The 15,091-nt window shown below is 37.5% G+C and overlaps 1 non-coding gene across 1 annotated transcript; it reads right to left on the reverse strand.

The window, feature by feature from the left end:
* Positions 1 to 7,399: 7,399 nt before the first annotated feature.
* LOC124173777 lies at positions 7,400 to 7,540 on the reverse strand. The gene has a single exon (XR_006868747.1). It is a non-coding gene; the product is annotated as a U4 spliceosomal RNA (small nuclear RNA).
* Between the last annotated feature and the right edge of the window lie 7,551 nt (positions 7,541 to 15,091).

A 15,091-nucleotide genomic window follows, 5' to 3' on the forward strand; every position in this document is an offset into this window, starting at 1 on the left:
ACAACAAGAAAAAGCAGTAAAAATAAAAATATTTTACTGCATAGCATAGCGACAATAATAAAAATATGAATCAAAAGCTCGGAAGATTCACTTTACTACGCTGGCCCTCGCAATGCGTCGCTCGCTCAGGCTTGGACGGCAATTCTCTTGCTTTCGTAGCTAAAAAAAAGGGAAAGTAATGCTTTCTAATTCCACGAAAATTATAATATTGAGATATTATATTCTCATTGGAGTTAAAAATTATTCTTTCTCCTTTGTCAACGAGTTCCACAAAGTATCAGCCTCTCAAATCAATTATGTATAAGTATTGAAGTTGTCATCTTCCCTCGGTATATCTCTAGCGATCGCAAAGTCAACACTTTCGGAGTTCTAGACAGGAATCCCTATTTTCCATGTAGTTTAAATTGTGTAAAACAAGGTAATTTGTTTTACTCTTCCTTGTTACGTTTTACTAAGTGATTATATCCGTGATTTAGTGCGTAATTATGCAACGCGTGTGTAAATATCATCCTCATGCTTCTGCTTTGTTTGCGGTGAATTTACTTTGGCTGCCAAGTTGGCGGCTAGGATTAAGATTGGGCTCCAATGTTTCCTGCACCACTTGTTACAGTAGTTTAACCAAATATTTGGTCAAACTACAGTAATATATGGCTAAAGTCACGCGTAAATGGATGCCAATCTCTTTGAAAAGGGCATAAAAATCATTCTCTATAGGACAAAACAGACTACACTGAAATTTCTTTTTACGGAAGATGAAGGCTTGGTTTTTTACTGTAATTAAATGCATTGTTGATAGAACTGATGATGCCATGTGACCCAGAAAAATGGAGACTGTTTATGGATTCGTTAAAGACAAGCTTTTAAGTAGTCCTGTTGGCCAATGGGAATGAGTTACCTTCTGTCCTGTCTGCATACTCCGCTAATATAAAGAAGACGTACGGATATATCAGCCGAATCCTTGAAAATATTAATTATCGTGATTATAAATGGCAAGTTAGCGCTGATCTGAAAGTTGCCGCTCTACTCACGGGACTGCAATTAGGCTTCACGAAATACTGCTGCTTCCTTTGTGAATACGACAGCCGTGCCCGAGAACACATGACATCGTACGAAACTGGTCCCAGCGAGAAACCTTCACACATGGTTATGAAAATGTCGCTCATGTTTCCCTGGTTCCGACAGAAAATATTAATATGCCACCATTGCACATCAAAATAGGGCAGATGAATCACTTTGTGAAAGCAATCGATAAGACAGGACCTGAATTTCAAATTTTAACCTAATTTCCTCGTCTAATTGAGGCTAAAACCTAGGAAGTAATATTCGTGGGCCCCCAGATTAGGAAAATTTTCCAAGATTCAACATTTACAAAACACCTGAATCATAAAGAAAATCTAGCTTGGCTTGGATTCTGAAACATGTGTTAGAACTTTTTGGGTGACAAAAGAGTGATGAATATGTCGCTTATGTCGAGGAATTGCTGTTAGCGTATGCGGTCATGGGGCGTAACATATCACTAAAAATACATTTCCTTCATTCACACCTGGACCTTCTCATAGAATATTTAGGAGCAGTTTCAGAATAACACTGGGAACGGTGCCATGAAGACATCACCAAATTTGAGAGGAGATTTTCAGGGAAGTTGAATGCGGGCATGTTGGCATATTAGGTCTACTGCTGGTTTTTGCATGAGAAACTTCTACCGCAGAGTATAAAGTTAAATCAAATGCCAAATTAAGGTACTTATGTTATTCATCGTTCTTCACATTTGTTACTTTACTCTTTGTCGATGCGAGTATAGTATTGAGGGCGCCAGCGTGATAGCGCACCTTCTTAACTGTTGGCTCACATTTTCACTTTTTTCTATTCAGTGTTCTTAAATACTAGTGTTATTGCAGATAAAAGCTGTTGAAATAGTTTTCCATCATTCTGGGATATTTTAAGTAGAAGAAGATGAAATGGGAGCTGAAATATGAAGAAATTCGGTGAAAAAATTGCTAAAAAGGAAAGGTTGATCATTTTTAATGTATTTTCGGTTAGTGGTAGTTTTGTGGGGCAAAGAAATGGTCAGGTATACTGAACGGTAGGGCGACCCTTTTTCGATCCCTTTCTCGGGCTCTGAGAGATAATCCGGGTGCTCGGGAGAAGGGCGTCACAGTGTAAGGTAACCGCTGCAGATATGACCTGTCGTAGTACATTTTTTACTTTATCCGAGAGGGTAAACTTTACTCGAAATTTATCATTTAACGGAAACTAATCCCCCAAATCTACATACTTACCGTGAACGATCATGTTTTAGAACTTTCCACCTCTAAAAACCCTAATAAGAAATATAAAAGCTATTATAATCCTTTTCATTCCTCCAAATCATTGCAAAGTGATGAAAATTAGAGGGGGGCTTTCCCTCAAAAATGGTGGGTGATGGAGGAAAACGGATGTCATACTCGGATTCAGGAGGCCATTTTATATGAGAATCAGCTGGAATGGTATCAGGGCTCGCGAAAAAATTATTTTTTGCCGTCCAGTGTATTTTACTCAATTCGTATTTGTGGGCATAAGAAATGGAGGAATTACGCGATGAATCCCCTAAAAAATAATAAACGAAATTTAAACTTGCTTCAAGAATTATAAAATTTAATATTTAAGACCAACGTAAAATAGAAACTTTGGATGATGTATGGATAAGTATTGGATGAAGTGTCCCCATAAGTAAGTCAAGTCATCCTCCATACTTAGCTAACTTTCAGCTCACAGACCGTTTTCACTCGTCACAATCTCTACAGTTTTGTTTTTCACTTTTTGGGCATATTTTAACAACCTCATTTGCAAAAAGTCTGTCGCGACAGAAGAATACTATTGCTATTTTTGGATTCCGTTCTGACAATTGTACAATATTGAATACCTGAGAACGAAACACAGATTACTCCTTCTGCGATTCCACCTGAAGGCTGGTTCTGACGAGTGAGGGTAGAGTTCACCCTGAACTAGGCTATGGGCGGGGAGCAGATACTATAAGGGAACATAAGAGAGAAAAATACAATATCATATCCTGTCAATATTTCCGTGGATTTATGAATAAAATGGATCCTCCTGTATCTATTCCCAATGATTGGCGTCCTTTAAAAATCCTCCGTGAGCTATGAAATGCTTGAACTCACAATGAAACACGATTACTTCAACAGGAAATACGGTTTCAGATAATTTGAAAGAAGTAACGTCACAGCTTCTCTGGTACCTACTGGATAAGTATCAGGAGCAGCAATGAGTGATTTCCGTGATTTAAAAATTGTTAACTTATTTCTTGTATATCATGGTCACAAAATATCCTCGTTTCTCATGACTTATTGGATGGCAGGGACAGAGAAAACCACTGGGTGATGAAGGAGTGGCCTGAGAGAAACCGTGATTGTTGGAGAGAAAAATGTACCAAGCAATTCTTTAGTTATACGAAATAACATCAACTTTTCTCCATTGCACATAAAACTAGGCCATAAAGTAATTCCTCAATGGGCTTGACATACGAGGGTGGTTTGAAAAGTTCTCGGAATCACCAAGAGTTGTCAGAGCTAGTGCAACGAACTTTTCACGTGATATCCATAGGACTGTTCGCTGTAAATACATACCACATCAATGCTCGTGGAAAATAACTGTGGCGGTGAGGTAGCTTTTTTGTTGTTCCTGCATAGTGATTTGCGAAGATGGAAAAAATCTAGATTCGTGCAGTGATTAAGTACTTTGTAAAAATAGGTATGAAAGCAAAGGAAATTCATGCCGAGTTCCAGAATACACTAGGGGACCCTGCCCCTTCATGGTCAACTGTTACTAAGAGGACAAATGAATTCAAATTTGGTCGGGTGAGCTTATATGATGGTCCGTGCAAAAGTCGGCCAAGAAGTGTCACTGCTCCAGAAATCACTATAGAAGTGCACAAAATGGTAATGGAGGATCACCGATCGAAAGAGGGTGAAATTGCTCTCGCTTGCTAGATGTCATATAAAAGGGTATATTATATTTTAACTGAAAAATTAGAAATGGAAAATTTATCTTCTAGATGAGTGCCGCGACTCTTGACGCTGGAGTAAAAACGCATGAGAATGGACATATCGAAACAATGTTTAACCCGTTTTAGGGAAAACGAACAAGTTTCTTTGGACCGGTTTGTGACCAAAAATGAAACTTGGGTCCATTGCTATTCCCCAGAGACAAAAACACAGCCAAAGCTGTGGAAACATGACGATTATCCAGGGAAAGAGAGCAAAGAAATCAAAGACAATGCTTTCGACTGGAAAGGTCATGGCATCAGTGTTCTGGGATGTGAAGGGGATTCTGTATATAGATTGTCTCCTCACTAGGCAAACAGTTACTAGAGAATACTATGCTAACCTCTTGGACTAATTGCAACAAAATATACGCGAAAAAAGGCCAGGTTTAGCAAGGAAGAAAGTCATCTTCAATCAATACAATGCGCGCCTGCATTCATGTGTTGTCGCCATGGCAAAATAACACGAACTATGGTATTAATTGTTGCCACTTCCGCTTATTCACCTGACTGCCTCCGTCAGACTTCCATCTCTTCCCCAAATTGAAATTTCTTGATGGTGGACATGGTGGATAAAATGATTTACTTCAAATGAAGAACTGATAGCCGGAGTTGACAACTATTTTGCAGGCCTAGAGAAATCTCATTTTCTAGATGGAATCAAAGCAATAGAATATCGTTAGACCAAATTTAGTAATCTACAAGGAGGCTATATTGAAAAATAAAATAAGTTTCAGTGATGTAAGAACATTTTTTATATTCCATTCCGAGAACTTTTCACACCACCCTCGTGTAATGCCAAGCTTGGCATACGTGGGAAGAAAAAAATCTGAAAAAACAGTTCAGAGAAACTTTAAGCAGGAAGTTTTAGAGAACAATGACATGAAATTCAGGAATAAGATTGAGCAATTTCCTTGGAGGCCACTTTCTGACACTATACGCAATTTCCTTGGAAATGACAATGCTGACAAGTGATGCCCAAAAATTTAATAAACCTTGGAAGAAATACTGACTGTTTAGCTATACTATTTACAGACTCACTTGGACCATTTCTTATAGGATTTAGGAACGACAAGCGAATAGCAAAGTGAGATGTTTCATAAGATTTTATATCGCAGATGATGGCAGAATATTTCTGCAACCCAGTGGCAGATCTATGAGCTATAGCCCCCCCCCCCCCTCCCCCCCCCCGTGGGTATCCAATTTATACTAGATAGAATGGTAATTTTTCCGACCCCCACTACTGCTGGAATTTAAACCACCACTTGACCTGGATCCGCCACTGCTACAACCTTATCAGGATCCTTATGAATCCTAGGCCCTACTTAAAAAATGAGCTTCAGCATGGCTGACTATTCTTGTTTTTTACTTCTCTTCAACTGAAGTGCAGAAGAGAATGTCTCCCTTTATGATTCACGAGGTTTATCTACCTTCAGTCTCTTGAGAAATCTTAAAAATATTAACAATATTACTAGCGAGTTTTATTTCCCACCTCATTTATCAAAAGAGATAAAGCCAAATCTTTGCTAAAATAAAATAACTAGACCTGCACTAGACGCATTATCACAGTTACTAATCAATATTTGGAATTATGACGAAAATGTACCCGTTACACATCCGCTGGCAAAACACATCACTTATCTATTAATCTCTCCTATATCTTTCATTATTCTGTTTCTGAAAATTAATACATAAGAACATTTAATAATGAGAAGATATCATAATTGGAAAAAATTTAAATATCTTTATAATCCTGTCAAAAAATGAAAGATTTAAAAAAATGAAAGGACTGTAAATCAAAATACAAACAATTGCAATGGGTAATAAAACTTAAAAAATATAATAAATAGTTTACTATAAAAAATAAAATAAAAAATATAATAAATACTTTTTGATTTTAGCTTTAGTTGGCATTGAAAATTTCTTAGGCATGTAATATTAAGTTTCTTGATCGCACGAGTCACACCTTACGTACAAAATGAATCACATTGCCATCTTATTTTAATTATTTTTTAGTACTTCAGTGGTGGCATTCAATGCAACTCCGGCGGAGTGATACGCGCCTTCGGCGCTCGAGGGACCATGTATCACGCATTATCATTGAGAGGCATTGCAAACCAACGAAGCTCCGCAGAAAGAAATAAGGCACGCGCCCCCAGAATAGTGACCAAGACCAAGCCCTCAACATTAATTAAAAACAGAATGCTTAGGAGAAATTGCGGCCATTTCCCTGTTCTTTCTCGTGAAATTAGTGATCACGCTGACTTCAAAGTTTCATCTACGCATCTAAACAACGTTAACAAATGGAGTGTACACTGGAACTTCAATTTCAACAAGAACTTGTGTACCATTTACGCACTTATATCGACGATGCTAGATTGGTTAATATCTACGCTTCACAAAGGTTTAATTAAATGTCGCCTGACATTTTTATCAACCGAAGTAGACTTACACTATCATTTCACTTGTCTCTGCACACTCAATAGACGAAATGTAAAAATAAATAAATCTATACTTAATTAACTCAAGAGGACTCAATTGATAAATATGTAACCTTAATATACCCTGACCATCCACAATGACAGCAGCCTCTCAACTTTCAACCCAATCGAGAAAATCATGCGTTGCTCATATATTTCTCGAAATGGCCGGTAGTGTCGCCACTGCTCAGAGTCATTTCCAGCAACGAATTTCTGTCTGATGAGAGATACAAAAATAAAGAGGCATACCAGCAGACGTGCAACGACCTCGGGGCCACGCCAGTATTGATTTTTAGACGGCAGCGCTGGCAGCGCCAGCGACGGAGAATGTACGAACTACTTGATGTCGTCGTAAGGACCGCGTAATATGGAATGCTAAGAACTGCCTGTTGAGATGAGTCTATATGACGAGCGGAAAGCCGAAGAAAAGAAAGAATTAAGGATAAACTGCAGCAATAATGGATGAATATAATTTCAAAGAAGCCGTAAGCCTTCCTTGCTCGGAGGATATCTGCATGTATGAGTTCAATGAAAAAGTAATTTCATGATTATAGAATTCTTCCCTTCTTGAGCATTTACGACCATGGCGAAGTGAAATTCAATTAGCATCATGTTTAAAAGACCACGATGTATGTAGCACTCACTTAAAGTACACCAAATGAGCCGATAAAGGGCGCCAAAAGCTTAGCGGGATTTAAAGCGAACCTCAATTTAATATTCGCTCAAAGAATACGAAGGAGCGGAGGATGTGATGATATTTTCAGACAGGAAAGAGCAGAGAAATAGGATCTCCCCGGATTTAGGAAAACACGCCAGATGAACGAGAAATACGTCATCATTTGTTACTTCGGATTTCCATGCTGATTAAAGTTGTTATTAGCTTCCGTAGAAGCGTCCAAAAATTGCCAGATCCGACGATATTTCACGTCGAATCGGCGGGGTATTGGTATAAGTTTTCAACTAGCAATAATCGCACCTCAGTAGAACTTCATTGGTTACGATATCGCCACTGCGCAAAGTTACCTACAATCTGAAAATATAGGGGTGGCTTTGAAAGTAACGACAAACCTCCATGTGAGAGACAAAACTTGGGACAATATATTGAAGCACACTGATACTATAAAGGACATTTAGTAAAACCAATATGGGCACAAATATAAGTGCCTTAAAACCATTTCTTATATTTTAGAATTTGTTTTGCCTGGAAAATGGTATTCACTATAAATAACAGTACCGCGTTACCTCTGTAACATGACCACACGCTTCAAGCTGAAGCCATTACGCGGGAGCTAGCCGGCCGCTCAAAGATCACTACACTTCCTTTTCAGAACGTTACCAACTCATTGATATAAAAGTGATCACGCATACGCTTCTCACGCAGAACCAAAATTCGCAACACAAACTCAACCAACCATAAACAAAATCCGGGTACCACGAGCAAAAACTCATAAATTTCTCGGCGTCTTGTTAGATGATAAATTAAACTTCAACGAACATCTTAAGTATTGCACAAGAAAAGCAATGATAATCAGGCAAGAATTAATTTCATTGCCCTCCCGTACTTCTGCATTATCCCACAGCTGCAGATCCAAACTCTATTCCACAATCATCCGTCCCGCACTACTCTACGGTTGCGAAATCTTCGCAAATTCAAAATTTATCAGGGACAAATTGGAAACATTCCAAAATAAAACCTTCCGCCAATTCCTGAACCTACCCGAGGACTCTCATCTCCTCTCTGACCTACCCTACCTCACCCGAATGTCAGACGTCCTCGCCGCACATAAACTTCCAAAGGTAGGCTTCACTTCAAAAATAAGCTAGTTCGCAATTTCAAGTCCAGGCTCGGGGCAACCTAACACCCACTGCTAACACATATTTGGAATTATGACTCATCAATTCCAACAACATACAAACTGCCTTAACAAATAACTCGACTTTAAGTCTTTCCTTTGTCTTTTCCTTCTTGCAATCTTAGTTGATTTTTGTCGGGGATTTTTTTTTCAAAATTTTCGTTTGTAAAAAAAAACAATTTTATAATATCTATGTAAAAATATTTGTTAATCATAAGGAAGAAGAAAACTAATAACTGCTACTTGCAAAATAAAAAAATAACAAGAAAATAATACAAAAATGCAATAAAAAATGAACAAATCATGAGAAGCAAGAACTAAAAAAAAATAATAAAATTTAAAAATATATAAAAAAACAAAATCTTCAAAAAGGAATTTATTTGTTCATGTCAAATATAATTGTTTAGATGTAAGTTTCCGTTCACACAAACCCCACACTACAACAACAACACATTCAAAGGCGCAAAATATTTAATCTTTTGTGAACTGGCTGGTTAAGGTGATATGGTTCATCGGTACAGCGGAATTCGCGCCTGCGGCGCGTCAAATGACGTGAAACTAATGCGTAATATGTATTAAAAACACAAAAACCACCGAAGTAATTCACCAATGGTAAATAATAAAATCGAGATACCTTAAAGATAATTTTTTCACTAATATTCATCGCACTAAATTCTGAGAAAATATGTGAAAGGCAGATTATATTCTGCATTGTCATTATTTACTAATACCGGTTTCCCAGGTGAGTTTCTAATAAGGTCGATTACCTTAGTTTCCGCGTTGGAGAGAATTAAAATAATGCAAGTTTGCCCGTTGGCCTGCTTGAGTTGAAATATAATAATATTACGCACTTGAGTAATTACATTATTTCTATACGATGGAATGCAGCATTGCTATTCCCCAACATCCCGAAAGCAAAAGTCTTTATTTTTTTAAATTAATATGGTTATATACTATAGCTGTTTCTCATTTGGCACCTACACCCTTGCATTTTTTTGTTCTCTTGTATTTGTAAGGTTTGCGAAGTTGTCTGTGTTCATTAATAAATATTAGTTTTGCTACTTATCAAAATGGAGATATCCCTTTATTTTCAATCTTGTTTCATTCTGTCTTTCTGTGATAAATCCGTTATCTCTTATATTCCCTAGAGTACAAATTTGCTATTATTATACATTACTTTATATTAGTTGCTCCTAAACCCCCCCCTCCCTAGCCTTAATTCCTAGCCGCGCCCCTGGCCCTGACTGCTCCTTGAACAATACCTCAATTGACGTGGCGATTATGTCTAAAGGATACCACAGGTGTGATCAACATTTGAACAATTGAGAATGGATATCTTTAAGAGCGACACAGAGAATATACTAATAATTGAGCCACACTTTATTTCCAGGTCCGATAGAAGCGATAAATTAAGAGAGATAATTTACCAAACGAATAGTTATGAGAATTCGTTTTTCCCCCGAACCATAAATGACTTTAAAGCGCTTGTCCCGACTCTGTTAGAGCACTTCATTTTTATCTGTAAACGGCTGGTGTCCTAACACCCCCTGCCACACACCTTTTCAGCGGCTTGAGGGGTATTATGTGGATACAGATGAACATTTAGCAATGAACTAATTATTAATCATTCCCTTCGTCTTCTGTTCATGACCCAACGGAGGTTGAAAAATAACTGCCCTCTTATGATTAGTGCAAACAAAAGGATTAATTAGATCGCCTGCCAACAATATTTACAGTAGCCCTAGAACCGCGTCCATGGCAAGGAAAGTAAGCATTCATCGCTGGCTTTCAAGGAGAAAAAAATCATAACACTTAAATGTGTTTGGATGTTATTTTGCTTCTATTTTACACTTAAAAACAAGTGCGATCCCTTATTCTTTAATTTTCCGTGAATAGGAATTAACTGCGTATTGCGGTATTGAGTCTGTCCTTGAGAACATATTATCTACTGTCATAAAGTTTCAGGATACAATTACGCACAATTTTAATTTATTTTTTACCAGGGATTAATTCAGACTTGATCCAAAAATGATTTTCCTTCGCGGCTGTATTTTGAGAGCTACACTTACAATATTGGTTAAATTACCTCTACGTGTACCATCACATGGCGTCGCAATTGAGTTTTCTTACGTCAATAGCCTTATTGATCATCATATCGCACTTCATATTGGTTTGGCGTATTGTTTATTTGGTTTGTTACATCATTCGTATTTCCACTTTAAGTTATCTCTCTTTAATCATTCGGGATGAAGAGTGTATTTATTTTCAATAATTTAACCGTGAAAATTTATCTTTTCCACCAATCGCGTTATCATAGATTTAATATACCTTATTTTCATTATTCAATATTTAAGGGTATCCTGCAACATGACAAGTTTTCGATTTTCGTTACAAAATATTACTGAGATTGACGGGTTGTTGTTGGTTAGTAGGCAGTATGCCAAGTTACTCAGCATTCGTATCTCGCTACCTGAAGATCAGATTTTCTGTTACATAGGGATTTTTATTGGCAATTCATTCATAGCGAACGTGTGCTAGGCCCGACGGAGTCAGAAGTTTTCCCTGAAAACATTGATTCCCCACAGCAGAGCTATTGCTTTCACGGTATCATATTAGAGACTGAAGAATGAGTAAAATATCTCTGAGTGGACTATATAATACTCCACGCTTAGAAAAAAACATCTAAATTCACCACTTTCGGACACCTTCGAAGCTCCTGGTATCAACACAAAAGCCGGTCCCATTAACATCTCTGTATATCATATGCTCTCCAAACGACTTAGCATTGAGTCTCTAGAACGCCTGCGTGTACCAGCTATCCTCACGGCCTGTTCTTCGGTGATTGGAACTGCAAGCACCCGAGTTGGAACACCAACGAAATCAATGCCGACGGTAAAATATTATACTCTTTCATTCGCAACAGAAATTTCTCTATTTTATCTCCTTTGCAACCAACCCATTACGCCCCACGTTCGTGTGACGTAATGGATTTCGGCCTTTCTTACAACCTTCCGCATTTTTTCCTTCACTTCCGATCATCTTCCTCTTACATTCTCCATTCCCCTCTCTGCCATCTCTCCTCTTAACGACCAATGTTGTTGTTACCGACTGGGACAAATTTTCCGCAATCTTGGAAAATTCAATTGCCGACATTCCATTTATTAATAATCCGTCCCCTGATGCCCTCGATAAGCAAACAGATTTAATCACATCAGCTCTTAACTCAGCCAAGGAACGAGCAACTAAATCATTCCTATCTCGTATTCGTAAGTCCAACAGATCTCCGCATTTTTGCTAAATTTTATTAAATCGCCGCCCGTAGAACATGGCAAATTTATAGACTTCAAAATGATAAATCGGCTTACAATAAATTATCTAATCTAGTTAAAAAAGAAATTAGCAAGCATAGCCAAGCCCAATGGGAACCTTGGCTAGTTTATTAGACTAGATAGATTTGATTAGACTTGATAAGTACCTTGACTATCGAAAATTCACCCGAAATTTCTCCAGATATATATACCAGCCCAATATGGCGGACAATAAAATCACTTTAAAAACATTTCATCCTCCTATTGCTTCATATTCCAGACTTATTTTCGATCCTTCGCACCAAGTAGAAGTACAAGCTGATCACCTCCAAAAAGTTATGTCTTTATATTCTTCCTTTTCACCCATTGATAAAGAAATTAAACTTTTCTACAATAAATTAACAGATATTCCCAACTCCTTTCAGATTTCAACTCCTTCTTCTGTTCGCACTAATCTTTCCGCGCTTCCCGGAAGAAAAGCTCCTGGTCTCGATAACATTTCTAATTTTAAAAAAAAATATGCTAGCCGTATAAACAAATTCAACACTCTTCTTTCTGATCTATTCATCAACGCTTATTCTTTTCTTTCTTTTCCCAGTACATTGAAACAACCTAAAATCATTTTAATACCCAAACTGGGCAAAGATCCCAAAATTACTGGTCCCATTTCTCGTCTCATTTCACTATTCTAATCTTTCTAAAGTATTTGAATCTATTATTCTATTACGCCTTGGATCTTCTTCTTCTGATCATAAAATAATCCGGCCTGATCAGCTTGGTTTCAGACGTAAAATGTCCGCCATACTACTCCACCTTGTAGAAAAAATTAGCCATTCCTTTAATCGCTATTTCTCTACGGATGCGGTATTCCTTGATGTGGCATGGGCTTTTGACCGTGTTTGGCCACGTTTGGCACAGGGGAATAATTTACATACTACACCTGCTAATATTCCCCCGTTCAGACATTAACTTTTTAATTTCCTATCTAAGTAATACACTTCCGCGTCGCCGAAGGACCAATGTTATCATCTCTTAGGCCCATGGAGGCAGGCGTTCTGCAGGGCTCATTGCTAGGTCCGTTATTATTCACACTCTTTGTAACCGACATGCCATCTACATCTAAAACCACTTTACACGTGTACGCTGACGAAACTGCTATCGCGGCTACATCACTGAAGGGAGACACCAACATTAACAAATTAAATGCACACTTAAAACTCTTACAGAAATGAACTCTCTCATGGAAAATTCAAATAAACGCAACAAAAAGCATACACGTTCACTTTTCATACCTCACAACACACAATTCACGCACATAACCACATTTCAAAAAACAAGCGATACCAAGAGCAGCCACGGTCAAATTACCAGGAGTGATTTTCAACAGTAAATTAGCCGTTATCCCTCATCTGAAATATTGCACCAGTAAAGCAATAGCTGTGCGTCAAGCCATCTCCGGTCTCTCCACCCCTACTTCTCCACTTTCCCACAGATCTCGAATACGGCTATACAAGAGCCTTATATATCTTCCAGAACAAATCAATTCGGCATCTTCTTCATACTAGTCGTCTTGTAGGAATCTCAGACATCCTAACTTTGCATAAACTCCCCATAATAAATGATTTTATTTCCCATTTAATCAATAATTCTAAGTCCAGGCTGAAGAGCACCAAAAATACATTACTTACAGACACCTGGAATTATGATCCTCATATTCCAACGACACATACACTGCCTCATCAAGTTACTCTTGTCGTGACCTCCTAATCGTAGCTTTCATATTCATAAATTCAAACTTCTAAGGTATATATTTGTTTGTATAACTGATTTATAAAAAAACATGAAAATCTCTTTGCTAATGCTATGCAGCAAAGATAAAACATATAAATACTTAGAATGATAAAAAAGAATTGGCAAAAAAATAATAAAATATTTGTGAAAAATTAATACAAAAAATTAAATAATATATAATGATAATTAACAAAAAAACATGTTTAAAATGTATTGACATTGATTTGCTACCGATGTAATGGCAACCAAATAGCCAATATTCCTGTTGTAAATATTAGTTTTAAGTTTCTATTTCACACAGGCAACACAATACACCCACAACAGTACACGTGCTCCATTGAGCTCTTAGATAAACTCGGATGGGAATATCCGTCAGACCGTAGATTGAAAACTAGAGTAAACCTATTATGTAACTTCAAGATCAATTTATTTTCCGACGAAATTTGACATATCCAACGAAAGCCAACAAATCCGGTAGATCACATTAAAAATTAAATAATATATAAATATATAGTAGAAAAGGTACGTTAAGAATATCTTTTTTCCACGATCAATAAGAGACTTTATCCGTGTAATTTTATTACTTCTCTCCCGTTAAATCCGATTTGGAACATGCCGCCAGTGCTTGGGATCCTCATGAAATAAGCTGAGGCCTGAGATAGGAAATGATCCTCATTAGGCTGAAAAACAGAGTTATAAAGTGTACAGAGAAGAGCAGCCTGGTACGTGAAAAGTCGTTATTATAGTCTCGTTAGTGCTATTGACCTCTTACAATCAGAACAACTCGGATGGGAGTCACTGTCAGACCATAGATTATAAATATGACAAACTACTATGTACAGCTATATAATACCCTGCGAGCCACCTCTAGGATGTTTGGCAGGGGGTGATTAATTACCAGCATGCAGTAAGTAAATTTTAAATCACCAACATACAGAAATATAAATTCAAGAGTACTTCATTTTTTCGACGACGCTAGTCATATTTTACGACAACCAACATACAACGGTCATAAAAATAAAAAAAGGAAAATAGCCTGTAGAACAGATAGATTTATAATGTCGTTTTAATCCACGAGCGAACATAGACGAAAACGTCAGCGTTAGGACTTACATATAGTTAGGTTAATGTAGCTTAGCAACTAGATTTTCTAACAGAATGTTTGGCTTGCACGTTCTACATAGGCAAATTACCTACATTAGTAGGATTAATCCCATAGCATATGCGTCAAATTAAGCGTTCGCCCTCCAAACATCCTAAAGGTGGCTTGAAGTGTATTAGGTAGATGTAGATGACGCTTATATTTTGCGTAGAGCATGGTCGTTGAAGTAAATTTTAATTCTCTGGTGCATGATGGTGATAATTCACTTCTGGATTCACTTATGTGCAGGGTATTGTGTAGATGCCGAGATAACTAAGATTTTCGCCTCTAAATTACTCAACATCCCGCCGCTTGAGGCTATCGTGGTACTCACTTGTGTTAGCCTACTGGGTTTGTGATCTTTAATTATATACACTTACGTTTTGAAGATTACGGGGAAGAGTTATAACAATATTTAACTGATAAGCTTACACATGGCAAGCAACTTCAGTTCAATTTTTCCTAGTTGAAGCTCTTGC

The sequence above is a fragment of the Ischnura elegans genome, chromosome 1, assembly GCF_921293095.1.
Source record: "Ischnura elegans chromosome 1, ioIscEleg1.1, whole genome shotgun sequence".
NCBI classification, from domain to species: domain Eukaryota; kingdom Metazoa; phylum Arthropoda; class Insecta; order Odonata; family Coenagrionidae; genus Ischnura; species Ischnura elegans.